We start from the raw sequence: 27,480 nt of genomic DNA, 5'->3' as shown, positions 1-27,480 counted from the left end.
ATGCAGTCAATTAATTCGCTTTTATTACAATGCAGCACACATTCACATACTGAGCTTTTAGTTTTAATTTTTGTGATGGTTAGAATCCAGTTTTGATTGCTAGTACATTTATTCTCCTTGTCCCTTTCTCTCATTCTCTGATGTTTATTTTCCACATCACTCCATTTCTCACCGGCCTTGATTTGGATTCGCCATGTTAAATTGCCCAGTGTCCAGGGTTGTGCAGGTTAGGTGGGTTAGCCATGGGAAACGCAGGGTTATCGTTTCAAAGTAATAGAAGCAGTAGGCCATTTGGCCCATCGACCCTGCTCCGCCATTCATTAAAATCATGGCTGATCTATCAATCACCTCAGCTCCTCCTACTTGCATTATCCCAACTACACTTAATTCCCCTACCACGCAAAAACCCATTCAACAAGGTCTTAATGAAGCTTTTACTGCTTCCTTGGGCACAGAATTCCATAGATGCACCGACCTCTGGGAAAACCAGCTCCTCCTCATTTCTGTCCGAATTCTACTTCCCGCTAATTTTGCAGCCTAGTCTCAACCGCCAGCAGAAAAGACCTGATGGGATAGTGATGGTGGAATGGTTGGGAGGTGTGTCTGGTTGGTGTATTTTTGGAGGGCTCCGTGTGGACTCGAAGGCCTGAATGGCCTTCTTCCACACTGTAGGGATTCAATGATATACTGCAGTTATGTTTGCCCCCGATCACAGCACCCAGAATTCCCCATCTTCCACAAATCGAAAGACAATTCCCACCCTACCCTCTTGTATGTGTACTATCTAAATGCTTAATCATTTCTAGTGAATACAGCCCACACCTCCCACTGCTGCCAGCGACCTTTACAATGCTGATGAAACAATGCAATACCTGCAGTACTGAAAATAGTAAGGCTTCTAACGATACCAGTTACTGATTCACTGTACCTTCTGATTGACAGCATTGGAAATATAATGTTGGAGCCTGACAGAAATGAACAGTTTAAACAAAAACCGACCTGACCCTTCACTAGGCTCCCCGCTCAGCACACTGTACTTACTGCCGGTAAACCTTAAAACACTACATCCCCACAGTGCAATGAATTCCCGCTTTCTAACAAAGTCCTGGATGTCACTCACTCAGCTGCTATCTTACAAAAAAAAATGAAGATTTATGCTCCTCGTAAGGGCAAAACATCTTTGAAAGCTGCTTCTGAAAGTCCACTCTTCACAGCGACATTTTTGCTTTCAGCAAAGATCATTAGAGTCATGCAGTACGAAAACAGACCCTTCGTCCAACTCGTCTGTGCCAACCAGACATCCAAAATTAATCTCGTCCCATTTGCCAGCATTTGGCCCATAACCCTCTAAACCCTTCTTATTCATATACTCATCCAGATGCCTTTAAATATTGTTATTGTACCAGCCTCCACCATTTCCTCTGGCAGCTTGTTCCATGCACACATCATCCTCTGCATGAAAATGCTACACCTCAGGTCCCTTTAAAGTCTTCCACCCCCCCTCCCCTCACCTCAAACTTATACTCTCTACTTTAGCACTCCCATATCCTGGGGAAAAGATCTCCGTTATTCACCCTATACATGCCCCTTATTAACTTCGAATGGTCACAGACGCTCCAGGGAATACAGCCCCAGCCGATTCAGCCTCTCCCTGTAGCTCAAACCCTCTAACTCTGGCAACAACTTCCGAAATCTTTTCCGAACCCTTTCACTTTTCATAACACCTTTCCGACAGCATAACACCTTTCCGACGGCAGGGAAACCAGAACTGAGTGCAGTATTCCAAAAGTGGCCTTTCCAGTGTCCTGTGCATCCACAATGTTACCTCCAAACTCCTATAACTCAGTGTTCTGACCAAGAAATGAAAGCGTACCAACGCCTTCCTTGCTATCCTATCTACTTGCAACTCCACTTTCAAGGAACTATGAACCTGCTTTGCAAGGTTTCTTTGTTCATCAACACTCCCCAGGAATTTACCATTAATCACATAGGTCCTGCCCTGATTTGCTTCATCAAAATGCAACAGCTCATATTTGTCTAAATTAAACTCCATCCGCCACTCCTTGGCCCATCGGCTCATCTGATCAATTAAAATTTATGTCAAACTTTCTTTCCTCTCTTATTCCCTCAAAGCTGAAAATCTCCATCCTACACACTCTCCCTCCATTCTCACTTTGTTGAACCTAATCCCTGCTGTCCTCATCCTGAAGGGTCTGGTTCATGCTGATTAACAGGCCCACACTCAGGGGGGGATCTAACTGAAACGTACAGAATATTGAACAGCCTGGACAGAGTGGAAATTGGGAAGACGTTTTCATTGGGAGGAGAGACTAATACCCATGGGCATAGCCTCAGCATAAAGGGAGAATGGAGATTAGGAGAAATTTCTTTAGCCAGAGAGTGGTGAATCTATGGAATTCATTGTCACAGAAAACTGTGGTCACTGAGTATGTTTAACACTGGGATGGAGTATCAGAGGTTGAGAGTTGCGGGGAGAAATTGGGAGAATGGGGCTGAGAAACGCAACAGCCAGGATTAATTGGGTGCAGGAGTAAACCACATGATCTTTCCAGCCTGCACCAGCATTGAACACGTCATATCTGGACATGAATATACCTCCATATAAGGTGGATAGGCTGGAACTTTTCTCACTGGAACATAGGAGATTGAGAGGTGACCTTGTCGAGGATTATAAAATCATGAGGGATACGGATGAGGTGAACAACAGGTGTCCTTTCCCTCAGCTGGGGGTTTCAGGATCAGGGAAGCAAATATTTTGAGGTGAGTAGAGAAAGATTTTATGAAGGCAGGACAAGGATCTTTTTTTAAAGAGAGTGGTCTGACTGCAGAATGAATGTCCAGAGAAAGTCATAGAGTCATAAAGATGTACAGCACAGAAACAAACTGTTTGGTCCAACTTGTCCATGCCGGCCAACTATCCCAACCCAATCTTGTCCCACCTGACAGCACACGGCCCCATATCCCTCCAAATATTTTCTTTTCATGTACCTAACCAAATGCCTTTTAAATGTTGCAATCGTACTAGACTTCACCACTTCCCTTGGCAGTTCATTCAAAAAAGGCACCATCCTCTGCGTGAAAAAGATGCCCCTTAGATCTCTTTTGCATCTTTCCCCTCTAACGCTAAACCCATGCTCTCTCGTTCTGGATTCCCCAACCCCAGGGAAAAGACTTTGTCTGTTTATCATATCTATGCCCTTCATGATTTTATACATGCACAGTTACAACGTTTAAAAGACATTTGGATAAGTACATGAATATGAAAAGTTCGAAGGTTTATGGGCCAAACACTGGTAGGTGGGACGAGTTTAGTTTGAGGATATACTCAGCATGGAGTTTAGTTTGAGGATATACTCAGCATGGATGAAGGGTCTGTTCAGTGCTGTCTGACTCTGTGACTGACCTGTACTAGCCTTAGAACTATTTTCTTACCTCCCCCCAAAACCATCCACTTCTTTGTTGTTCAAAACTCAGATGAACTTAGCCTTGAATATGTTCATTGACGCCACTTCTGAACTCAATTCCTCTTCGTAATATATCACTTGCCTTGCTCATTGCCTGCTACATCTGCCCGACAACTGGCATTGACTGGAGGGTCTCTGAGACCCCTTTGTACATCCTTCCATCATTCCTGGTGAAGGGCTTGTGCCCAAAACTCACTGTCCTGCTCCTCAGCTGCTGCCTGATCTATTGCGCTTTTCCAGTGCCACATTTTTCGACTTTCACCTCTTCTCCTCACTTTCTGCACATTCCAATATGACACCATTTAAACAATTCACTGATTTTGTTTTAAGAAAAACCAAACACTCCGTCTCTGGGTGGTCTCGAACCACCAACCTTTCGGTTAACAGCCGAACGCATTGACCAATTGCGCCACAGAGACAGATACCAGCGATGTCCCCGCAGTCTCTTTGAGGAAACTACTATTCAATTCATAATTCAACTTGCCCCGCCCAGAATTACCATTGTCTTCTATCAGTTTTTCTTTTCCATAATAAAGCCTTGGACATTCATTGTGGAAACATGTGGACAGTCTGATCCCACCATCTGCAGGCACATCCATGTCACGAAGAATTAGCTCTCCTACATCGGGGCCATTGCCTTCCGAGCCTTTCAGTGTTTTGCCTCTTACCGAATTTTCTCATTGGCCCCGAGCCACATTGCGGCACTGCACTTGCCATGTGTTTGCCAATTGAGACACAGACCTGGACCAACTTCGGGAAGAGGCAAATCACTGAGTTCTGAACAAAAACCGTAGCACACTCAAAACATCGGCTTTGTTTACCTTTCCACAGATGCTGCTCGACCCGTTGGCTTTCTGCAGTATTCGCTGTGCTTGTTCTACACAAATGCTGCTTTCCATTAAAGAACTTCAAACCCTGTCCTCTGGTAACTGACCCTGGTCAGTGGTAATAGGTTCTTCTGATCATTAACCTGCCCAGTCCCACCACTTCTTCTCCCATCATTACCAACAGCCCCTAGAAATCTCCAGTTAACCTTCTTTGTTCCAAAGACAACATTCCCAAATTGGGAATGTCTCAACAAAATGGAAATTCCTCATCCCTGGACATGATGCAAGTGTTACAATAGGGAGGAGATTTTGGCAAAATATTGTCAGTTAGCAGGTGGAATAATTTTCAGGAAGTAAAAGAGAAATCCCAGTCTCCAGCTTTGTGAAGCTTTAGGAACTCTTTGGGAAGTGGAATTAGAGGAGAATGAAGGATGAACTGTCCGACTGAGCAGAGACAGTCCAGACACCGTCCCCTTGTTTAAGAGGCCGGGAGATTGACTCTGATATTCTCAATAAAAAATGAGGTCTGCAGATGCTGGAGATCACAGCTGAAAATGTGTTGCTGGTTAAAGCACAGCAGGTTAGGCAGCATCGAAGGAATAGGAAATTCGACGTTTCGAGCATAAGCCCTTAGATGCTGTCTAACCTGCTGTGCTTTAACCAGCAACACATTTTCAGCTCTGATATTCTCAGGACATGAACTGATCTGAGACATTGAAAGAATTCTCTGCATATCAGGAATTCAAACCCCTTCACGGCTGGGGGTCAATGAGAAAATTCGGTAAGAGGCAAAACACTGAAACGCTCGGAGGGTGGTGGCCCCGGTGTAGGAGGGCTAGTTCCTTGTGACATAGATGTGCCTGCAGGTGGTGGGATCAGACTATCCCCGGTGTCTCCACAGTGAATGTCCAAGGCTTTATTATGGAAAAGTAAAACTGATAGAAGACAATGGTAATTCTGGGCGGGGCAGGCGGAATTATGAATTGAACAGTAGCTTCCTCAAAGAGACTGCGGGGGTGGGGTGGCCAATCCTGTCTCTGTGGCTCAATAAATCAGTGCGTTCGGCTATCAATCGAAAGGCTGGTGGCTCCAGACCAGCGAGGGATAGGGTGTTGTGCGTTTCTCGCTCCGACCGCTGCGAATTTCGCGTTTTTAATGGTGTCAGGAAAATGTTTCCCAAACGGAAATCTTCTCCACTGAGGAAGTACAAAGGAGTTTCTGAATTGGTTGAATTTCTAACGTAAAGGAATACGGATGCTGAGAATCCAAGACAGAAAGAGAAACTGCTGGAGAAATTCAGCGGGTTTGGCTGTACCTGGAGAAGGAAAAAAAAAGTTCTGAAATGTTGTCTCTGATTCTCTTTCCACGGATGCTGCCTGACCTGCTGAGTTGCTCCTGCAATTTCTGTTGTTGTTTTTAACTGAATGTCCATTTCATCTTTCGGGATGAAACACACAGACTCGCCATTTGCAGATATTTAATCCTTTCGAAAGCTGTGAAGTGGCTGGATTCAAACAAACTCTGCAATCATTCACTCTTTCTCAGCTCCACAGGCAGACAGACTTGGGAAGTGAAGCTGTCAGTGTGGTTTTGTACTGGTGGGCCGAGTGGTTAATGCGATGGACATGAAACCCATTGCGGTTTCCCCACGCAGGTGTGAACCCTGCCGACTACAGTTGAGAAACGTCGTCAAAAAGAAAGGGAGATTGCTCCACGTTTTTTTTAAAGATGCAAATCAGTGGAGGGGTTGAAATATTTCAATCACATTGGGACTGGTCGGGAATCTGCAACCCACCGCCTGTCAGGGTGGAACAAGCAGATACCCACAGAGCTGCTTTTGAGGCAATGAGTCAAGTGTTTGGAAATGAGACTAGAACAGTGAGGGACATGAAATCGTGATCGAAATGAAGCAGGCACCTGAGGACAAGGGTGTTTTATTTGCTAGTGAAAGATACTGCTTCACAAAGTTGGGACTATGGAAAGCATTCGGTTTGAAGCCAGCATTCGGTCTGAATTCCTGATCTGCAGGAACGAGACTCTTCACTGTCTCGCTTCAGTAAGTGTCCCTGAGAACATTGGAGTCAAGTCACAGCGCTGTCAGAGGAGAGGAAGCTGAAATAGCCCCACACGCTGCTCACGAGCACATTTCACTCTCCTTAACTCACCGCCCCAACCACTGTGGTTCCTGGGAGTGGAAAGGGAACAAACACCAAAACCCAGTCTCAGCTTTGTAAACCTTCAGAAAATAAGAAAACCGTACATCCCTTTGGATCTTCTATCGTGACATGACAGCGTTGATTTTAAATGGCTGTCCAGTCAGTGCCGATTCGTTTTGGCTGAAAAAATGTTCCTTATCTCATCCCAGCATTTCTTGCCACAGGGAACTGTGTGGCAGAGTTCATGTACATATTTTCTTGTATGGTATAATATAAGGAAATATCCCAACAATTAGAGGGAGTCAGGGGGCTGAGTTGAGTATGGTTGCCATTACAAAAGAGATAGTGCTAGAAAAGTTAAAAGGTCTTAAAATTGATAAATCTCCTGGTCCCGATGGGATACATCCTAGAGTTATGAGAGAGGTGGCTGAGGAAATAGCGGAGGCATTGGTTGAGATCTTTCAAGAGTCACTGGAGTCAGGAAAGGTCCCGGATGATTGGAAGATGGCTGTTGTAATCCCCTTATTCAAGAAAGGATCAAGACAAAAGATGGAAAATTATAGGCTAATTAGCTTAACCTTGGTTGTTGGTAAAATTCTAGAATCCATCATTAAGGATGAGGTTTCTAAATTCTTAGAAGAACAGTGACTGATTAGAACAAGTCAACATGGATTTAGTAAGGGAAGGTCATGCCTGACAAACCTGTTGGAATTCTTTGAAGAGGTGACAAGTAGTTTAGACCAGGGAAACCCAGTGGATCTGGTCTATCTAGACTTTCAAAAGGCCGTTGATGAGATGCCACACGGGAGGCTGCTGAGCAAGGTGAGGGCCCATGGTGTTCGAAGTGAGCAGCTGGGATGGATTGAGGATTGGCTGTCTGACAGAAGGCAGAGAGTTGGGATAAAAGGTTCTTTTTCGGAATGGCAGCTGGTGACGAGTGGTGTCGCGCAGGGTTCGGTGTTGGGGCCACAGCTGTTCACTTTATATATTAATGATTTGGATGAAGGGACTGGGGGCATTCTAGCGAAGTTTGCAGATGATACGAAGTTAGGTGGACAGGCAGGTAGTACGGAAGAGCGGAGGCAACAGAAGGATCTAGACAGTTTGGGAGAGTGGTCCAGGAAATGGTTGATGGAATTCAACGTGAGCAAATGCGAGGTCTTGCACTTTGGCAAAAACAATAAAAGCATAGACTACTTTCTAAATGGTGAGAAAATTAGTAAAGCCAAAGTACAAAGGGATCTGGGAGTGCTAGTCGAGGATTCTCTAAAGGTAAACATTCAGGTTGAATCCGTGATTAAGAAAGCGAATGCAATGTTATCACTTATCTCAAGAGGGTTGAAATATAAAAGCAGAGATGTGCTACTGAGACTTTATAAAGCTCTGGTTAGGCCCCATTTGGAGTACTGTGTCCAGGTTTGGTCCCCACACCTCAGGAAGGACATACTGGCACTGGAACGTGTCCAGCGGAGATTCACACGGATGATCCCTGGAATGGTAGGTCTAACATGTGAGGAACGGCTGAGGATCCTGGGATTGTATTCATTGGAGTTTAGAAGATTAAGTGGAGACTTCATAGAGACGTACAAGATAATACATGGCTTGGAAAGGGTGGACGCTAGGAAATTGTTTCCATTAGGCGAGGAGACTAGGACCCGTGGACGCAGCCTTAGAATTAGAGGGGGTCAATTCAGAACAGAAATGCGGAGACATTTCTTCAACCAGAGGGTGGTGGGCCTGTGGAATTCATTGCCACGGAGTGCAGTGGAGGCAGGGACGCTAAATGTCTTCAAGGCAGGGATTGATAGATTCTTGTTGTCTCGAGGAATTAAGGGCTACGGGGAGAACGCTGGTAAGTGGAATTGAAATGCCCATCAGCCATGATTGAATGGCGGAGTGGACTCGATGGGCCGAATGGCCTTACTTCGACTCCTATGTCTTATGGTCTTATGGTATTTTGTAAATAACATACGTTTGCTGGTTGTTTGTACTGGGTATTTCTGGTTCATTAGCCGCTGTTTAATGCTGAGCGGGTTGAGTTGTCTGGACATCATTTCACAGATGTCTTTAATGTAATGTGGCTAGCGTTTCTGCAGATGTTGTGTCTGCTTGTGTCAGTTTGTTGATGTGAAATTGGCACACTGGGTTTATTGGGTAGGCAAAAGTGAGGACTGCAGATGCTGGAAACCAGAGTTTAGATCAGAGTGGTGCTGGAAAAGCGCAGCAGGTCAGACAGCTTCCGAGGAACAGGAAAATCGACGTTTCGGGCTAAAGGCCTTCATCAGGAATAGAGGCAGGACGCTTCCAGGGGTGGCGAGATAAATTGGGGGGTGCTGGGCCGAAAGTAGCAAAGAGCACAATAGGTGAATGGTGGTGGGATGGAGGTGACAGATCAGAGAAGAAGGTGGAGCGGATAGGTGGGAAGGGAGATTGGCAGGTAGGACAGTTCATGAGGACAGCGCTGAGCTGGAAGGTTGGAACTGAGGTAAGGTGAGGGAGGGAAACAGATAAGGAAACAGATGCCCTGGGGTTGAATTCATCCCTGACGGAAGATGGGGCGTTCTTCCTCCAGGCATCGGGTGGGGAGGGAGCGGCGATGGAGGAGGCCCAGGACCTGCATATCCTCAGCAGAGTGGGACGGGGCGGGGGAGGTTGAAATTTTGGGCCATAGGACGATGGGGTTGATTGGTGCGGGTGTCCTGGAGATGCTCCCCCAAGCGCTGTGACTTGACTCTGCGAGGAGTCTCCAGTCCCCCCAATGTAGAGGAGACCTCATCGGGAGCAATGGGTACAAGAAATGACATTGGTGGAAGCCTTCTCACAACCGTGGCGTGGGTTCGATTTCCGGGCAGGAAAGCAATCTTTAGTAGAGCTGTCGATGTATGCAGATGTATTCCTGGTGGTCTAGTGGTTAGGATTCGGCGCTTTCACCGCTGCGGCCCGGGTTCGATTCCCGGTCAGGGAGGCAGTTTTCAGTGGATATTTTGGCTACCCACTCTCAGTTACGTCTTGGTAGTTACTGGGTGCTGCAGTGTGTAATGGCTCGTTGAAATAGTGTCCTGATTCAGTTTGTTTGTATGTGTAGGGGTGATTGCTTCTGTAGCTAAGTACTTAGTTCGCGTGCACTGTTTTCCTGTTGAGGCTGTTTTGAATTTACCATTAACTGCTCGCTCGACTGTGACATCTAGAAATCGCACTTTGGTGTTGTTCTCCTCTTTTGTGAATTTTATGCCAGTGAGGATATTGTTGATGGTGTTGTACGTTTCCTCTAATTTGTTTCATTTTTTCATGACAAAAGTGTCATCACTGTGGCGGACACAAAGTTTGGGTTGGGTCGTTGGAAGAGCTGTTTGTTCGAGTGTCTGCATTATTGCTTCTGCTAGGAATCCTGATACTGGTGGTTTATTGGTTATTTCCTTTATTTGTTTGTAGGGCTTGTTACTGAATAGGAAGTGGGAGGTAAGGCACAGTTCCACGAGGTTGACAGTGCTATCTTTGCTGATGAAGTTGTTGCTGTGTTTGTGTCTTTGGTTCTTCGAGTAGTGTCTTCAGTTTTCTTTGGCCACGTTGATGTTAATGGATGTGAACAGGGCTGTATGTCAAAGGACAGTATTATTCCATCCTCTTCTATCTTAGTGTCTTTGGTTTTCAAGAATTCTTGGATAGAGTAAATGGAGGGCCGTGAATCTTCGACTTGGTGTTTTAGTCTTCAGTAGATGCCTTTGAATAGTCTGTGTATTGGTGTTCCAAGTAGTGAGACTATGGCCTGAGGGGGGCTCCTGGTTTGAAGAGGAGGAGAACAACAACAAAGTGCCATTCTTAGTTGTCACAGTAGAGCGAACAGTCAATGGGGAACTTCAAACTAGCGTCTACAGAAAAACAACACACACAAACCAAATACTTAACTACAGAAACAATCATCCCAACACCCACAAACGAAGCCGCATCAGGACATTATTTCAACAAGCCACTACACACTGCAGCACAGAGAAACTACGAAGAGTACAAGAGAAATACGTATATAGAGTATTTAAGGAGAACGGCTACCCAATAAACCCAGTCCGCCGATTTCTCAGTGATGCTTCCAAGCTGACTCTCAAAACTTCGGTTTGTCCTTCCACTCTTTCCTGTTTGTTTTTTGTGGGTTTTGAGAGGTTTCCCAATCCTCTGACTGTGTATTGGAGTTGGAAAGTTATGTTGTGGCTGTACAGGACATTGGTTAGACTACTTTGGGAATATTGTGTGCAATTCTGGTCTTCCTCCTATCAGAAGGATATTGTGGAAATTGAAAGGGTTCTAAAGAATCAATGGGTCCACAGAGGGGAAGAGGCCCTTCTGCTGCCCTGAGTGTGGGAAGGCCTTCAGTGATTCCTCTGCCCTGCTGACGCACCAGTTGGTCCACACCGGGGAAGGCTGTTCTCCGGCCACAAGTGCAAGGTGGCCTTCGCTGTTCTTCCCACCTGCTGAGACACCAGTGGGTCCACACCGAGGAGAGGCCGCTCTTCTGCCCCGAGTGCAGGAAGGGCTTTGCTCTTTCCTCCGACCTATTGACCCATTGGTCAGATGCCGTTCAGTTGCCCTCAGTGCAGGAAGGCTTTCAGCAATTCCATGGCCCTGCTGAGGCACCAGTCCATCCACACCGGGAAGAAGCTGTTCTCCTGCCCCGAATGTGGGAAGGTCTTTACCCGCTCCTCCACACTGCTGAAGCACCAGCTAGTCCACACATGGGGGGAGGGAGGCGGGGCGGGGGGGGGGTTTGGGGAGGCCATTCTGCTGCCCTAAGTGCGGGAAGGCCTTCAGCAATTCCTCCGCCCTACTGAAGCACCAATGTGTCCACACCGGGGAGATGCCCTTCAGTTGGCCCGAGTATGGGAAGAGGTTCATGTTTTCCTGCAACTTGCAGAAGCACCAGCGGGGGCACCAGTGCTTCCAGCAATCAGATCCTACCGGTGACTCTGCCTTGGGAACCCTCCAGGACTGAACCTCCTGCCAGCTCTGACAGTGGGTGCAGTGGGAGAGTAGGTGGGCTGTTTTTGTTTCTGATGGACTGCAATTGTCTCCCCCACCCCCCACAACCACAACCCCATGGTGGCTCAGGGTGTGCACTGCTGCCTCATGGCACCAGGAACCCAGGAATAATTCCACCCTTGGGGGTCTGTGTGCAATTTATGGAGGGTAGGAAAATGGATCTGAGTGGGTTAGTCTTTGGAAGATCAGTGCAGATGTGTTGGGCTGAAGGACCTGTTTCCACATTGTAGGAGTTCTTCGAACCTCTGAGCTTTGCTTTCAGTGGACACTGCTGCTCATTGAGCCAGGGACTGCACATTGCCAATGAAATGATCCAGAGAAAATAAGACCGCAAGACCATTGGAGCATACGTTAGGCCAGTCGGCCCGTCGAGTTTACTCTGCCATTCGTTAGTGACAAAAGTAGTGCAGATGAGATTAACTACAGTCTGGAAACAGGCCATTCGTCCCAACAAGTCCACACCAACCCTCCGAAGAGTAACCCATCCAGACCCATTTCCCTCTGACTAATGTACCTAACTCTATGGGCAATTAAGCATGGCCCATCCACATGACCTGCACATCTTTGGTTTATGAAAGAAAACAGGTCCACCTAAAGAAAATCAACGCAGACACTGGGAGAATGTGCGAACTCCTCACAGACGGCCACCCAAGGCTGGAATCAAACCTGGGTCGCCGGTGCTGTGAGGCTGCAGTGGTAACCACTGAGCCACTACATATTGCAACCCGATGTAGGCAAGCAGGAGGTTGGGAGAATACAGCAAGCCAGGCAGCACCAGGATGTGGAGTAGTCAGCGTTTTGGGTATTAACCCTTCTTCAGGACTGAAAGGTTGACTTCTCGATGAGAAACGACTTACGGGAATGTTGCTGGGGGTTGGAGGGTTTGAGCTACAGGGAGAGGCTGAATAGGCTGGGGCTGTTTTCATTGGAGCATCGGAGGCAGAGGAGTGACCTAATAGAGGTTACAAAATTATGAGGGGCATGGACAGTGTAATAAAGAAGGTCCTTTCCCTGGGATGGGGGAGTCCAGAACTAGAGAGCAGACATTTAGTGTGAAAGGCGAAATTAAAGGGACAACTTCTTCATGCAGAGGGTGGTACACATATGAAATGAGCTGCCAGAGTATATGGGTCAGGTGCTGTCAAATGGGACTAGATTAATTTAGGATATCAGGTCAGCATGGACAAGTTGGACCGGAGGGTTTGTTTCAATGCTGTACATGTCTCTGACTACTGGTCCTGATGTAAGTTTAAAATAGAGTCCAAGTAACATTGAATTTTTCAGTCTTGTTGAGCTCACCTCCTGAAAAGTTTTAAATGAATCCCTCAGAACGATACTGTTTAAAAATGCTGAGTTGGGCAAAGTATCCCATCAAGTTCAACACGAACCCAGAGTTGAAGAAGTCAGAAGTCAGAACATCAAGGGGACCAAAACTGATCACAATATTCCAGGTGCAGCCTCATCCACGTCCTGTATGACTACAGCATTACTTGCCAACATCTATCCTCAATTCCCGAACTGATGAAGGCCGGTGTGCTGAAACCTTTCCTCACTGCCTTGTGTACCGATGTAATCAGAGTTTAGGACCTACTTTAATCTGATCCACAATCCAGCTTTTGGGTGCCAAGAAGCAGAGTAGTGCAGCGGGAGCGTGCTGGGCACATTAAGTCAGAGGTCGGTGGGTCAAAACCCTGTGATACTGTTGCTCAATGTCTCTATAAGCTGCTTTCATTTGCAAAGGTGCTCTGTTCTGTATCTTGCCTTTACACCTGCTTCCCAAGGATTCTTCAGTGGCGGAGTGGCAGTGGCAGCAATCCCCCGGAGCTGGAGGAAGGCCCGAGCTCCAAGAAGCGGGGGGTAAGGCTGGAGGCTATTAACTCATTTAAATGGTACCTACTGTATGGGGGTATGGTTCACATTAAAACCGGAGGATCATGTCAGAGTGCTTGTTTATATTTAGCAGCTGTAGTTGGTAAAATACACTCCCTGGAGGAGCACCTTCTATGATGCTGCATTTCTTGCCTTCTGCCCTTCCTCCATTTCTTATCTCCCAGCTTGATTTTATATTTTTTTGGTCAAATTTAATTTCATAAGAATCAGACTTGGTATTCACTGTGTGCTATTAATTTGTTTGTTCGAATATTGTAAGTCAAAATTAATGCTGTAATTTCATTTCTGATGTCAGAGTTTGACATTGAATGTGCAGGTGTGAATACCAGTAAGTTGTGAAAATAAATCAAGAACTTGTGGTTTTTAACAAAAAGAGCAGTTCACTGATATTCATGGCATTGTCTCATTTGAGTGTGATAATTCAAAGCTGACCATCAAACCGTTTCATGCAGTCACCCAATTTAATTAAAGTTTTCTTTAACTAAGTAAAAGAAAATAACTCCAGCAGGCTAAGATTTATGCAATCTATTTATAAGATTATGTCCATTGCTCGCAATATGGTCTCATCCACATTTAGGAAACTGGACGCCAACTAGCGGAATGTTTGAGGGAACAGCTCTGGGTCACAGAAACTAAACGCCTGTGCTGAACACTTTATCTCCCCCTTCCCTTCCACCAAGGACATGCAAGTCCTGGGCCTCCTCCACTGCCAAACATTTGCTACCCGACGCTTGTCGGAAAACATCATCTTCTGCCTTGGGACCCTCCAATTACATGGGATCAATGTACATTTCATCACTTTCCTCATTTCCTCTCCCGTACTTTGTCTCAGATCCAACCTTCCAATTCGACATCAACCTCTTGACCTGTCATACCTGTCCACCTTGCTTCTCACTTATTTGCTTCACCCTCATCTCTGACCTATCACCATCAATCCCTACCTCCATCTACCTATTACACTCCCAGCTGCCTTTCCCCCAGCCCTACATCCTTCCCATTTATCTGTCAGCCCCTTTTGGCCACCCTTTATTCCTGATGAAGAGCTTAGGCTCTAAACCAAGACTGTGATGAAGCAACATCCTCAACAAATAGGAAATAGCTCCCAAGTCAGATTTCATCCCCTCTTCTGTTTCCCAGTTCTTTCAGAAATAAGAAATGTCTTTAACTTCCACTAGAAAGTTGTCTTCCACTTTGCGCTGTCTGAAGTGTTAAGCCACACCACTACTTCAGCCACCTTTTAAGAATCCCTTCAACCTGTTTTTCTAACAATTGTGGAGATGACCAAAAGCAAACATTTCACTCCTCCTCAATGCCCCGTTTCTCCTCCTATCAGCCATTTTGTCATGTTGTCTATGTTACATGCAGCCGAGTGCACTTGGTTTCTGAATTGAAATTGGCCATTGAAGTGAACAGGATTAATATTTATCGATGGCTAACTGTGTTTGCACTAACTGTAATTATCTACCAATACAATGTCTTTTGTTCCACCAAAACTGGAAACAATGATCTGTATTTATATTGCAGTCGGATGTAGAAAAATCATTCCAGCGATCTTCACGTTATTATAGTTTACTGAGGCCATAACAGCATTGCGCGGCAGTTTGATGTGACTAAAACTTGCATGGAAAGAATGTAGATTGATGAGAAGTCAAAATGGCAGAGTCTCTAGCAACAATCGATCTGTCTGGCTTGATTATATGAGTGGCGGCTCTTCAACAGCAATTTCCACTCCATCACTTCAACCAGCAAGAGGAGATAAGTGTGAACACAACATTCCAACTGTGACATATACGCATTGCTTCGATGTTATTGATCAAAATCCTGGAACTCGATCCTGAACCTTCATTATAGACCACATCATATTTGTGAAGCAATTTAAGAGGCAGCTCATCACCACTTTTTCAAGGACAGTTTGGGAAGATTTGCTGGCAGAGCCAATGATATTCACATGATATTGGAGACAGTCTAACCGTATGGATACATGATTGGCTAACCAATGATGCAGTAGGGATAAGAGGCATGTTCAAGCTCGCAACTTGTAACTAGCAATGTGGCACAGGGATCAGTGCTGGGGCCAAAATTATTTACAATATGTATATGAATTACTTGGATAAGTGAAGTGAATGTCCTATTGCCAAGACTGCAGTAGAGACAGTTGATGGGAATGCAGGTGGTGAGGATGACATGGAGAGGGATATCGACCCGTTAAGCAAAAGGTTTGGGCCTTTTAGCTAAGGGAAGATATACTGGCATTGGAGGCAGACTAGAGAAGGTTGACCAGGACGATAGCAGGAATGGAAATAATGTCTTATAAGGAGAAATGAATAGGTTGGGCTTGTGGTTATTATAAGTTAGAAGATTTCGAGATAACCTTATTGTCACAAACAAGATTCTGAGGAGACGTGACAGGCTAGATGTGGGAACGTTAACCCTTGTGGGTGAGTTTAGAACCTGAGGGAATAACTTGCAAATAAGGGATTGCATATTTAGGACAGTTGTTGAGCCTGGATTGTTAAGTGCATTCAAAACTAACATTTTTTTTAATCAGAAAGGGAATTGAGATTATGGGGAAACAGCAGGAAAGTGAAGTTGATGTTTCCCAGAATAATAGTGGGAGACAAAGTGCGACATCCCATGAATAAATAAAGGAAAATAAATAAAGGAAAATATTCAGGAGAACACTTTCATTGAAGGGAAGACTGGGATCCAGTGATAATGATTGAGCAACCCAGAGATCAAGGTCTTCTGAGAACACAAATTGAAATCGTATCATGGCTTCTGGTAGAATTTATGTTCAAATAATTAAAAGATCTGGAAGTGAGAGTTTCTCTCGGTCTTGGCAAACAGGAAACAGATATTCACTAAAATAATGCCAAAATGGACCACGAATTCGGGCTGCACCCCCACCCCCTTAAGGACCCGGAAAACACGATCAGAGACGTCACTTACCCTTGCACCTGGGAGGCAACATACCAATAGCGAGTCTCTCTCGCCCACACAAAACCACATAACTGTGCCCCAAACTATCGAGTCCCCAATAACTCTTGCTCTGCTCTTCTCCAACGTTCCCTTCTGAGCAACGGGATCAGGCTCCGTGCCAGAGGCTTGAACCCCATTGCTTACCCCTGGTAAGTGGTCCCCCCAACAAGTATCCAAAATGGTATACTTGTTTTTGAGGGGAACGACCGCAGGGGGCCGCTGCACTGGCTGCTTTCGCCAAGTCCCCCTCACTGTCACCCATCTGTCTGCAATCTTTGGAGTTACTACTTCCCTAAAGCTCCGATCTATGACCACTCTACCTCCCGAATGATTCTAAGTTCATCCAACTCCAGCTCCAGTTCCCAAACACGGTCTTGGAGGAGCTGGAGATGGGTGCACTTCCGGCAAGTGTAATCAGTAGGGACGACAAGCAATGCCACACCTCCCCTTCTTTTACCCCCACCTCTGACCCTACTAAAACATTTAAATACTGGAACCTGCAACAACCAATCCTGTCCCTGTTCTACCCATGTCTCCGTAATAGCCACAACATTGAAATCCCAGGTACCAACCCACGCTGCACGTTCACCTATCTTATTTCATATACTTCTCACATTGAAGTACATACACTTCAAGTCACATTCCTGTTTAGAGGCAGCCTCCTTCGAGATTGATGCCATGTTCCTAACCTCCCGACACTCAAGGTCCTGCACCCTAAAGCTACAGTCTAGGTTCCCATGTCCCTGCAGAATTAGTTTAACCCCCCCCCCCCCAAAGAGCACTAGCAAACGTCCCACCAAGGATACTGGTGTCCCTCAGGTTCAGGTGAAGACCATCCTGTTTATAGAGGGACACAAAAAAGTTACATTGATGGATGTACCGGTGAAAGTCTTCTTCCTGCCGCAGCCCGGGTTTGATTCCCGTGCAGCGAGGCAACTTTCAGCAGAGCTACAAGAACAGACCCATGTCTCCCTGGTGGTCTAGTGGTTAGGGTTTGGCGCTTTCACCCCCGCGGCCCGGGTTCGCTTCCTGGTCAGGGAAGCAGTTTTCAGCTGGCCTACGGGCTGTTCATTCTTCTGAAATGCGCTTTGCAATTGTTTCTTGATCTTCACCGTACCTGGGTGCTGCAGTGTGATGTAGCTCGTTGAAATGACATCCTGATGCAGATTTGTTTGTATGTGTTGGGATGATTGCTTCTGCAGCTTAAGTACTTGGTTTGCGTGTGTTGTTTCCTGTAGACGCTGTTTTGAATTGACCATTGACTGTTCGCTCTACTGTGACATCTAGAACAACAGCACTTTTTGTTGTTCTCGTCTTTTGTGAATTTTATGCCAGTAAGGAGATTGTTGATGGTGTTGTAGGTTTCCTCTAAGTTGTTTCACGTTGTGATGACAAAAGTGTCATCACTGTAGCCGACCCAAAGTTTGGGTTGGATCTTTGGAAGGGCTGTTTGTTCGAAACTCTGCATTATTGCTTCTGTTAGGAATCCTGATATTGGTGGTTTCATGGGTGTTCCGTTGATTTGTTTGTTAGTCTTGTTACTGAATAGGAAGTGGGAGCTAAGGCACAGCTCCACGAGCTTGACAGTGTTATCTTTGCTGATGAAGTTGGTGCTGTTTGGTGTTTATGTCTTTGGTTCTTCAAGTAGTGTCTTCAGTTTTCTTTGGTCACGTTGATGTTAATGGATGTGAACAGGGCTGTATGCCAAAGGACAGTACTATTCCATCGTCTTCTATCTTGTTGTCTTTGGTGTTCAAGAATTCTTGGATGGAGTAACTGGAGTGGCGTGAGTCTTCGACTTGGTGTTTTAGTCTCAGTGGAGGTTTTTGACTAGTCTGTATACTGGTGTTCCAAGTGGTGAGACTGTGGCCTGAGGGGGGCTCCTGGTTTGAAGAGGAGGAGAACAGCAACAAAGTGCCATTCCTAGATGTCACAGTAGAGCGAACAGTCAATGAGAAACTTCAAACTAGCGTCGACAGAAAAACAACACATGCAAACCAAATACTTAACCGCAGAAGCAACCATCCCAACACCCACAAACGAGTGAACAATCCTCATTCTACCGGCGGAGCAGGTAAGGGCTGTTTGGCGGTGTCTGTTTGTAGACGCGGTTACGTTTGTTTCACGGTTTAAATTTAAATATCTTTTTCGAAAAAAGCGCGGAGCGGACCCGGAAGCTGGTGTAGCGCAAACTTACCTGGGTAGTTTTTTTTCCCCAATAAAGGCGCGCAAGCAAATGTCCCACCAAGGATACTGGTGTCCCTCAGGTTCAGGTGTAGACCATCCTGTTTATAGAGGTCCCACCTTCCCCAGAAAGAACCCCAGTTATCCAGATACCGGAATCCCTCCCTCCTGCACCATCCCTGTAGCCACGCATTTATCTGTTCTCTCTCACTATTCCTCAACTCGCGATCAAGTGGCATGGGCAACAAACCAGAGACAACAACTCTGTTTGTTCCAACTCTGCGCTTCCAACCTAACTCCCTGAAAGTATGCATAGCATCCTCATCCCTCTTCCTACCTATGTCGTTGGTGCCAATGTGGACCATGACTTCGGGCTGCTCTCCGACCCCCTTAAGGACCCGGAAAACACGATCAGAGACATCAAGTACCCTTGCACCTGGAGGTAACAGACCAATCGTGAGTCTCTCTCGCCCCCACAAAACCACATATCTGTGCCCCAAACTATCGAGTCCCCAATAACTATTGCTCTGCTCTTTTCCAACTTTCCCTTCTGAGCATCGGGAACAGACTCCTTGCCAGAGGCCTGAACCCCACTGCTTACCCCTGGTAAGTCGTCCCCCCTACAAGTATCCAAAATGATACACTTGTTCTTCAGGGGAACGACTGCAAGGGGTCGCTGCACGGGCTGCTATCTCCAAGTATCCCTCGCTATCACCCATCTGTCTGCAATCTTTGGAGTTGCTACTTCCCTAAAGCTCCGATCTATGACCCCCTCTGCCTCCCGAATGATTCTAATTTCATCCAACTCCAGCTCCCGTTCCCGAAGACGGTCTTGGAGGAGCTGGAGATGGGTGCACTTATGGCAAGTGTAATCAGCAGGGACGACCATGGCATCCCTCACCTCAAACATGTTACAAGAGGAACATTGCACTGTCTTCACTGCCATCCCTCTGAAAGTAACCTTTAAAGAAAACTAGGTCTGAAAAATAGAACAAGCAAAATGCAGCACTTACCTGCTTACCATAACGGATCTTATTATAAGTTTAGAGGAGGAGGGCGGGTGGGAGGGACTACCCCTGTAGTGCCTCGGGTTACTCTCCTGCTCCCATTTATAGGAAGAAAAACCTACCCAGGTTAGCTTGCGCTACACCAGCTTCCGGGTCCACTCCGCGCTTTTTTCCAATAAAGGCGCGCAGGAGAGTCCCGCAGATGTGACGACTCTAAGTCTCCCCAATGTTATAGAGATCGCATCGGGAGCAATGGACACAAAAAAGTTACATTGATGGATGCACCGGTGAAAGTCTTCTTACTGCTGCAGCCCGGGTTCGATTCCCGGGCAGCGAGGCCATTTTCAGCAGAGCTACAAGGGTGGCTTTGTGTCTCCCTGGTGGTATAGTGGTTAGGATTTGGCGCTTTCACCGCCGCGGCCCGAGTTCGATTCCCGGTCAGGGAAGATGTTTTTAGCTGGCCTACGGGCTGTCCATTCTTCTGAAATGCGCTTTACAGTTGTTTATTGATCTTCACCGTACCTGGGTGCTGCAGTGTGATGTAGCTCGTTGAAATGACATCCTGATGCAGATTTGTTTGCATGTGTGGGGATGATTGCTTCTGCAGCTACAAACGAGTGAACAGTCTTCACTCTCTCGACGGAGCAGGTCGGGGCTGCTTGGCAGTGTCTGTTTGTAGACGCAGTTACGTGTGTTTTACAGTTTTAATTTAATTGTTCTTGTATCCATCAATGTAAGTTTTTGTGTCCATGGCTCCCGATGCGATCTCTATAACATTGGGGAGACTGGAGAGTCAAGTCACATCTGCGGGACTCTCCTGCGCTACACCAGCTTCCGGGTCCACTCCGCGCTTTTTTCCAATAAAGGCGCGCAGGAGAGTCTCGGAGATGTGACTTGACTCTCCAGTCTCCCCAATGTTATAGAGATCGCATCGGGAGCAATGGACACAAAAAAGTTACATTGATGGATGTACCGGTGAAAGTCTTCTTCCTGCCGCAGCCCGGGTTTGATTCCCGTGCAGCAAGTCCATTTTCAGCCGAGCTACAACAATGTCTCTATGTATCTCTGGTGGTCTAGTGTTTAGGATTTGGCGCTCTCACCGCCGCGGCCCGGGTTCGATTCCCGGTTAGAGAAGCAGTTTTCTGCAGGCTGTCCATTCTTCTGAAATGCGCTTTACAGTTGTTTATTGATCTTCATCGTACCTGGGTGCTGCAGTGCAATGTAGCTCGTTGAAATCGCATCCTGATGCAGATTTGTTTGCATGTGTTGGGAGGATTGCTTCTGCAGCTACAATGCGAGTGAACAGTCTTCACTCTTTCTGCGGAGCAGGTCGGGGCTGCTTGGCAGTGTCTGTTTGTAGACGCGGTGACGTGTGTTTTACAGTTTAAATTTAATTTTTCTTGTGGCCCTTCATTCTACTTAAAGTTCAAGAGCCCTCAAACCGAAATTCCCCAGGTACTTTTGGGAGAATTTCTTCCAGGTGTTCGCTAAATATATCTCTGAGAACTTTGTAAAGTTTGAACATTGTGAGTCTTGGCATTTTGTACTTTTGCGCGAAATCACAGTTCGAAAAAAACAGAATGGCGCAACTTAGACAGAGTTTATACTTGCAGGACGGCGATATGTCTGCGGGTGCATGATGGGAGCATCACCCAGTAGGGAAACTATTTCTCCTATTCACTCAATGTCGTCTTTAGCAGCTTTTCCGTATAACGGCGCACTGTTCAGCACCTCGCCTTTTCTTTTCTTGCCCAAAAAACTTTGACATAGATATTTCACATTGATACACTGGCCCAATGTGCACAATTGAGATGACACACTGGTGGAGGTCTGAGTGGTCTTCTGTTGTTCTCTGTACCCTATGTTGCGGAGGGCAATGCTTATCAAGGTTCACTCCGGTGTCAGAGAAAAGTTGCGAAACAAAACGGTTTAACTTTCTGCCTGTGGAGGGAGCCCGGTTTCTGGGTCCGGGACAAACAGCAGTAGGGAGGCTGAATGAGAAGCAGCTGTTCCGGAAACTCTTTGCCGCTTGCAATTCTCAGAGCAATGTCAAATGTATTTCACACTGAGCAAGACTCAGCTGTTTAAAGAGGTGGAGCGGGGGTGCTTGTGTGCTCTCGGTGTGGCTCGTTGGTCTCGGGGTATGATTCTCGCTTTGGGTCTTCTACTACGTAGACTTGCGCGAAATCCCGGACGAGCCTGCGTTTCCTGACTTGTGCAAGAGTGCCCGGTTAACTTTCTCAAAAAGTACCTTCGCTAAAGTGCGGGCTTTTGACCGAAACATCGATTTTACTGCTCCTCGGATGCTGCCTGAACGGCTGTGCTTTTCCAGCACCACTAATCCAGAATCTGGTTTCCAGCATCTGCAGTCATTGTTTTTACCGCTTGGAGTAGGATTGGGCAGAAAGCAAGGAAGTGAAATGATGGAATATTGCGTTGACGTCAGTGGTGCCGTATTTAAGGAATGTCAGCACTGAAGCAAGATTGGAAATTTGGGACAGCTCTCCTCGGAGAAGAGAAGTTTGAAATCTGGCCTGGTTGAAGCTTTCCAAGTCATGCAAAGTTTAGACAGAGAAAGTGATGTAGTCAAAATGCTCCCACGCCTGAAAGGATCGGCAACAATTCGGCAGAGTTTTAAAGTCATGAGGAAAAGAACTAAAAGTGACATTGGGAAGAACGCTTTCGTACAGGGAGTGGTTGCGTTCAGTAAATCCCTAACTGACACTGACAAAGAGACAGATTGAATAGACGCAAACGGGAATTCGGTGGTCATGTTTAAAGTAACACTGTGCAGAATTACATGAAGAAGGAAAGAGAATGATACGAGTAGAGACCCACGTTTACTTACTGTGTCGAACGAGCAGAGCGAAGGTGGGCCGCATGGCCTCCGTCTGTGCTGTGACATATGCTGTGATTCAGAATGGAATCACAATTCGACCAACAGAATGTGGGAAGTTAGGAAAAAGGTTATATTTACACAGCTTCCATACATCTGCGCAACACCATATGATACGACAGCAGTGGAGATCTTTGACATCAGTCTCGAAGGGACCTGTGGAAAACTCTCGGCATGTAGGAGCAGAGTGGCGTAGTGGTTGTGTGCTGGGCTCATAGCCCCGAGGTCGATGGATTGAAGTCATCCTCCGCTGTAGTGCAATGTCTCCTTGAGCGGCTTCCTTTTGAACGGGGGCTGTGCTATATTCTATATCTTGCCTTTGCACCTACTGCCTGAGTGTCTGAATACCCTGCATCATACCGATACTCTCGGGGAACTCACACGATTCAAGTAACATGCTTTTTGGAGGTCTGAGTGGCCTTCGCCTGTTCTTCGTCGGTTTCCTATGAACTGATTCGCAAAACCACTTCTTCTCAATGCCAATGAGCTAATAAAGTTGAAACGCATGCCTTGTACTTCCATCCATTCCCTGCATTAATCGCCACGCCGGGTCGGACGTGAATGACAAGACGATCAGTATGTCAGAAACCGTATCACCACTCAGATACAGTTCCTTCCTATGAGGACAGATATCACTGATTGTGAATCACCTCAGAGAGAGGCAAGTGGCAGAGAGTCGCCGTGGACTCGATGGGCTGAACGGCTTCTGTCTGCGCGAGAATGGTGCAACGTGTTTATGCCGTCCCACTGCCTGTCTCTGGGACAGAGAGGCTGAGGGAGTAAAACTGGTTCATTTTTAACCGTCCCTTCCGTGTTGGACTGCCTGCAGTCCCTCAGCTCAGGGCCGTGGGGATGACTCTCAGTGAGTGAAGGTTTCACTCGGATTCTCTTCATCTGGGACACTTGAGGCTCAGATGTTAACTGCTGCGCGATCGCAGCAAAGAAAGCGGTACCCACTTTGCAATAGACTTTCTGTATTTTGCTGCATGAAGACGAATTCTGAACACCAAGCAGGCTGTACAACAATGTACTCATATGAGTTTACATGAGGGAAGAGTGCTTGGTGTCCATTTCTCTCTGTCTCGCCAGCACAGCATCTTTCTATCTCTCCGATAATAGACCTTTGGAGGAAATTCATATTCAAAGTTACTCACTTCCCACGCATTAGTGTAAGTGATTTCTCTCACCTCAAGTGATTGAGAGAGACAGCAGAAGAGCGAATGGACTCTTCCCTCACCCCAGAACAGCTTGCAAGTAGAAACAAAATGGCTTAATTATCCGCCAGTACAGAGAGTCCAGTTCCTGGGGAGGAGACAAACATCAGCGCCACGGGGACAGAATGACCAGCAGAAGTTCTGGCAATGCTTTGCTGCTTGCAATTCTTGGAGCAATGTGGAATGTATTTCACGCTGAGCAAGTTTCAGCTGGCTCAGAGTCTCCAGTGTACATTACCCCCTGAGTTTATATTTGCACATCGACAATATGTCTGCACAACAGCACATGACACTACAGCAGTGAAGATCTTTTGATTTCATTCTCGAACGTGCAAGACACACGCTAAATGAAAAGCTGAATACTTTTCATTGAGTACTCGGGAAAGCTGCCGTGCAATGCAGGAGAATGGCACAGCGGGTGCATGTTGGGATCACAACCCAGAAGGGAAACCATTTTCACTTCTTTACTCAATGTCGTCTTCAGCAGCTTTCCCCTATAACGGCGCTCTGCTCTCTCCTTTACCTTGTCATCTGCTTCCCAAAACTTCGTGTATCTGAGCTCAATGTGTCACATCGATACACAAGTCAAATTTACACAGTTATTCTGGCACGCTTGTGGAGCTCTGAGTCGTGTTGTCCAGTTTTCTGTCGGTGTGTTCTGATCTCAAGTGTTAAACCTCTTCTCTCAGATGGCAATGAACCGGTGAAGTTGAAACACATGTTGTTTTTGTCCATTTCCTGCGGTAAAGAAACCGACGCCCGTGTAATAAAAGACTCTCTGTAGGATTGCTGTGTCAAGACAAATTCTGAACACCAAGCAGGCTGCACAAAAATGCACTCATACCAATTTACCTGAGGGAAGGGTCTCCATTTCTCTCGGCCCCGACAACACAGCATCTTTCGGTCTCTCCATTAACAGGACCTTTGGAACAAGCTCAAAGTTGCCCATTTCCTATGCATTTCTGTAACTGACTTATCCTGCCTCAACAACTTGTGAGAGAGAGCAGAAGAGCGTGTGGGCTCCTTCTTCCACCAGCAAAGCTTGCAAGGAGAAATAAAATGGTTCAATTATCCACCAGTGGAGAGAGTCCGGTCCCTGGGGACGGGACAAACAGCAGCGTCCTGGGAGCAGGGAGACAGATTGAGAAGCAGATGTTCTTGAAACTCTTCCTTGCTTGCAATTCTGGGAGCAATGTACAATGTATTTCGTACTGAGCAAGTCACAGCTGCTTCAGGAGGTGGCTGCACCCATGGCTGTTGGCTCGTTAGTCTGGCATATGATTCTAGCTTTGGGTCTTCTCGCGAATGCAGACGTGTGAGAGTTCCCGGGTTCCAATCCCAGACAAACCATCTTTTCTTAAATTGACCAGAGCAAAAATACCCGATCAATTTTCTCAAAAAGACGCTTCGTTAAATGAGATCGGACTGCCTGAATTAGGGACGGCGCAAAAGCTGCCATTGCAGTGAACACGGCGAAGGGAAACACATGTTCAAAGTGAAAACAAGTATTGCAGATTTTTCGCCCGTGCAATCCGAGTCTGAATGAATCCTCCACCTGTATTACGCTCAATTCTGAGGGTGATACTTCAGGAAGCGGGGAAGTGAAGTGATTGCAGACAGCGCTGAACAGGTTGAAGTGAATGGTATCGTTCTGAGGAATGTCAGCAATGAAGGGAGATTGGAAAGTTTGGGGCTGCTCTCTTTGGAGAACAGAGGGCTGAAAGCTGGCCTCATTGAAGTTTTCCACGTCATGAGGGTTTTAGACAGAGGCAATAATGTAGTGAAAATGCTCCCAGGCCTGAAAGGATCGAGAACAATTTGGCAGAGATTGAAAGTCATCAGGAAAGTAAGTAAAAGTGACATTAAGAAGACTGTTTTCGCACAGGGAGTGGGGTCAGTAAGTCGCTGTCTGACAGTGACAAACAGGCAGATTCAATGGACACAAAAGGGAATTCGGTGGGCATGTTCAATGTAACAATGTGCAGATTTACAGGGAGAAGGCGACAGAATGAGACACTTATTTACATATTGTGTTGATCCAGCAGAGCTAAGGTGGGCTGCATGGCCTCAGTCTGCGCTGTCACACATTTTGTGATTCTGAGTGAAATCGGAGTGGGACCAACAGAACGTAGGAAATTTGACAATGGGATATCTTCTACTCAACAGGATACTCCATCACAGCAATGAAGGTGTTTTGACATCATTCTCGAAGGTACATGCCACAATGCAGATTCAAAACCGAGTATTCATTTGAATCACTGAGTAAGTTGTTTACAGTTATTCAGTTGAGGTGAGCGGAGTTGCGCATTGGGAGCCACTCCAGTTGATAGGTCGAAGCCGTTTTCTCCTGTGTGATAGTCCCACCAGCACTCCAACTTGCTGTGCTTCCAGTCAGTAGATGCAGATTACTGTCCCATACTGATACACGGGCCACGATGACCCAGCTGTGGTGACAGGCTTGTGAAGGTCTGTGTGCTCTTCTCCTGTTCTCTGTCGGCCTGCTATGATCCGAATCATCAAACCTCCTTTCTCCGAGACCGGAATAAACTGGTGAAGGTGAAACACATCAGTTGTGGTGTGTTCCATGCGCAGGAAGCCCTGCAGTAATTCCCCACGCTGTCTCACACAGCAGCATCCTCTCGGTGAATTACACTTGGCAAAAAAAAAACTATTAAACCCAATCAGTGTCGTCCATTGGATTTTACTGACACCGTTTATAAAATTCAGGCTCACCGTTAATGTGGAGAGGGGCCGTCAGACTGTAGTTTCCGCTCCTTCTGTTGAATAAAGATAATTTTAACAGTGTCCAGTGAGAGGAAAGAATTTGTTGTTGGTGGTAAACATTTCTATCTGAACTCGCTGTCACTCTGCTGCAACAGGAGGAGCTGGGACCTCCTGATAGATTGAAACACACAACTGGTAATCTCTAGATTATGTTGTAAAAAAATCGGTATAATGTTATTCACACCGCGCTGTCACCAACTGAACGAAGCGGCTGTGTTTTCATTGTCACATTGGGGGGAGCTGAGCATTTACCCAAACACTGGGCACACCACCTCCCTGACACAGTGTTCACAAATCAAACTGACGGCAAAGCCTCACGTGTGATCGAAAGTTTCCACAATGAACATTTGGTTCAACAGATATCGGGAATGAACGCAATCATTCCTTGATTTGAAATGTAAGAAGCAGACTTTTAGTAAGCCTGATGCGATTTGAACACGCAGCCGACTGATCTGGAGTCAGACGCGCTACAGTTGCGCCACAAGCTGACGGGACACTAGCATCCTCTTTTCATGCTTAAGGGATGTGACCGCACTACAAGGATTTTACGTTATGAGTTACAACGGAGATCAACAGTTCATGTCTGTTCTGTTTCTCCCCCCTCTCTTTCTGCAGAGGGTGGGATCGGACTCTCCCCGGTGTCTCCACAATGAATGTCCCAGGCATTATTGAGGAAAAGTAAAAGTGATAGACGACAACTGTAATTCTAGGCGGGGCAGGCTGAATTATGAATTCACTATTAGCCTCCCCTAAGCGATGCCGCAGTTCCCGCTATCGCCTGTCTCTGTGGCGCAAGTGGTCAGCGCGTTTGGCTGTTAACCAAAAGGTTGGTGGTTCGAACCCACCCAGGGGTGTCTAGTACGCTGCTTTTCGCGGCTGTGTGCCCTTTAATGGGGTCAGGCGAATGTTATCCAAACGGAAACCTCCTCCACAAAGGGGTTTCCGAATTGTGTTATGGTGTAACGTAAGGGACTGCGGATGCTGAGAACCCGAGACAAAAAAAGAGAAACTCGGCAGGTTTGACAGCACC

At 46.5% G+C, this 27,480-nt stretch overlaps 3 non-coding genes across 3 annotated transcripts; 2 read left to right on the top strand and 1 right to left on the bottom strand.

Moving 5' to 3' along the window:
* Positions 1-3,830: 3,830 nt before the first annotated feature.
* trnan-guu (transfer RNA asparagine (anticodon GUU)) lies at positions 3,831-3,904 on the bottom strand. Its single transcript has one exon. It is a non-coding gene; the product is annotated as a tRNA-Asn (tRNA).
* A 16,714-nt stretch (positions 3,905-20,618) lies between these two features.
* trnae-cuc (transfer RNA glutamic acid (anticodon CUC)) lies at positions 20,619-20,690 on the top strand. Its single transcript has one exon. It is a non-coding gene; the product is annotated as a tRNA-Glu (tRNA).
* A 6,540-nt stretch (positions 20,691-27,230) lies between these two features.
* trnan-guu (transfer RNA asparagine (anticodon GUU)) lies at positions 27,231-27,304 on the top strand. The gene has a single exon. It is a non-coding gene; the product is annotated as a tRNA-Asn (tRNA).
* The last annotated feature ends 176 nt before the right edge of the window (positions 27,305-27,480 follow it).

Source organism: Hemiscyllium ocellatum (genome assembly GCF_020745735.1).
Source record: "Hemiscyllium ocellatum isolate sHemOce1 chromosome 27 unlocalized genomic scaffold, sHemOce1.pat.X.cur. SUPER_27_unloc_5, whole genome shotgun sequence".
Classification (NCBI taxonomy): domain Eukaryota; kingdom Metazoa; phylum Chordata; class Chondrichthyes; order Orectolobiformes; family Hemiscylliidae; genus Hemiscyllium; species Hemiscyllium ocellatum.
The sequence above is the reverse complement of the archived record's forward strand: the minus strand, read 5'-3'. Positions and strand labels throughout refer to the sequence as shown.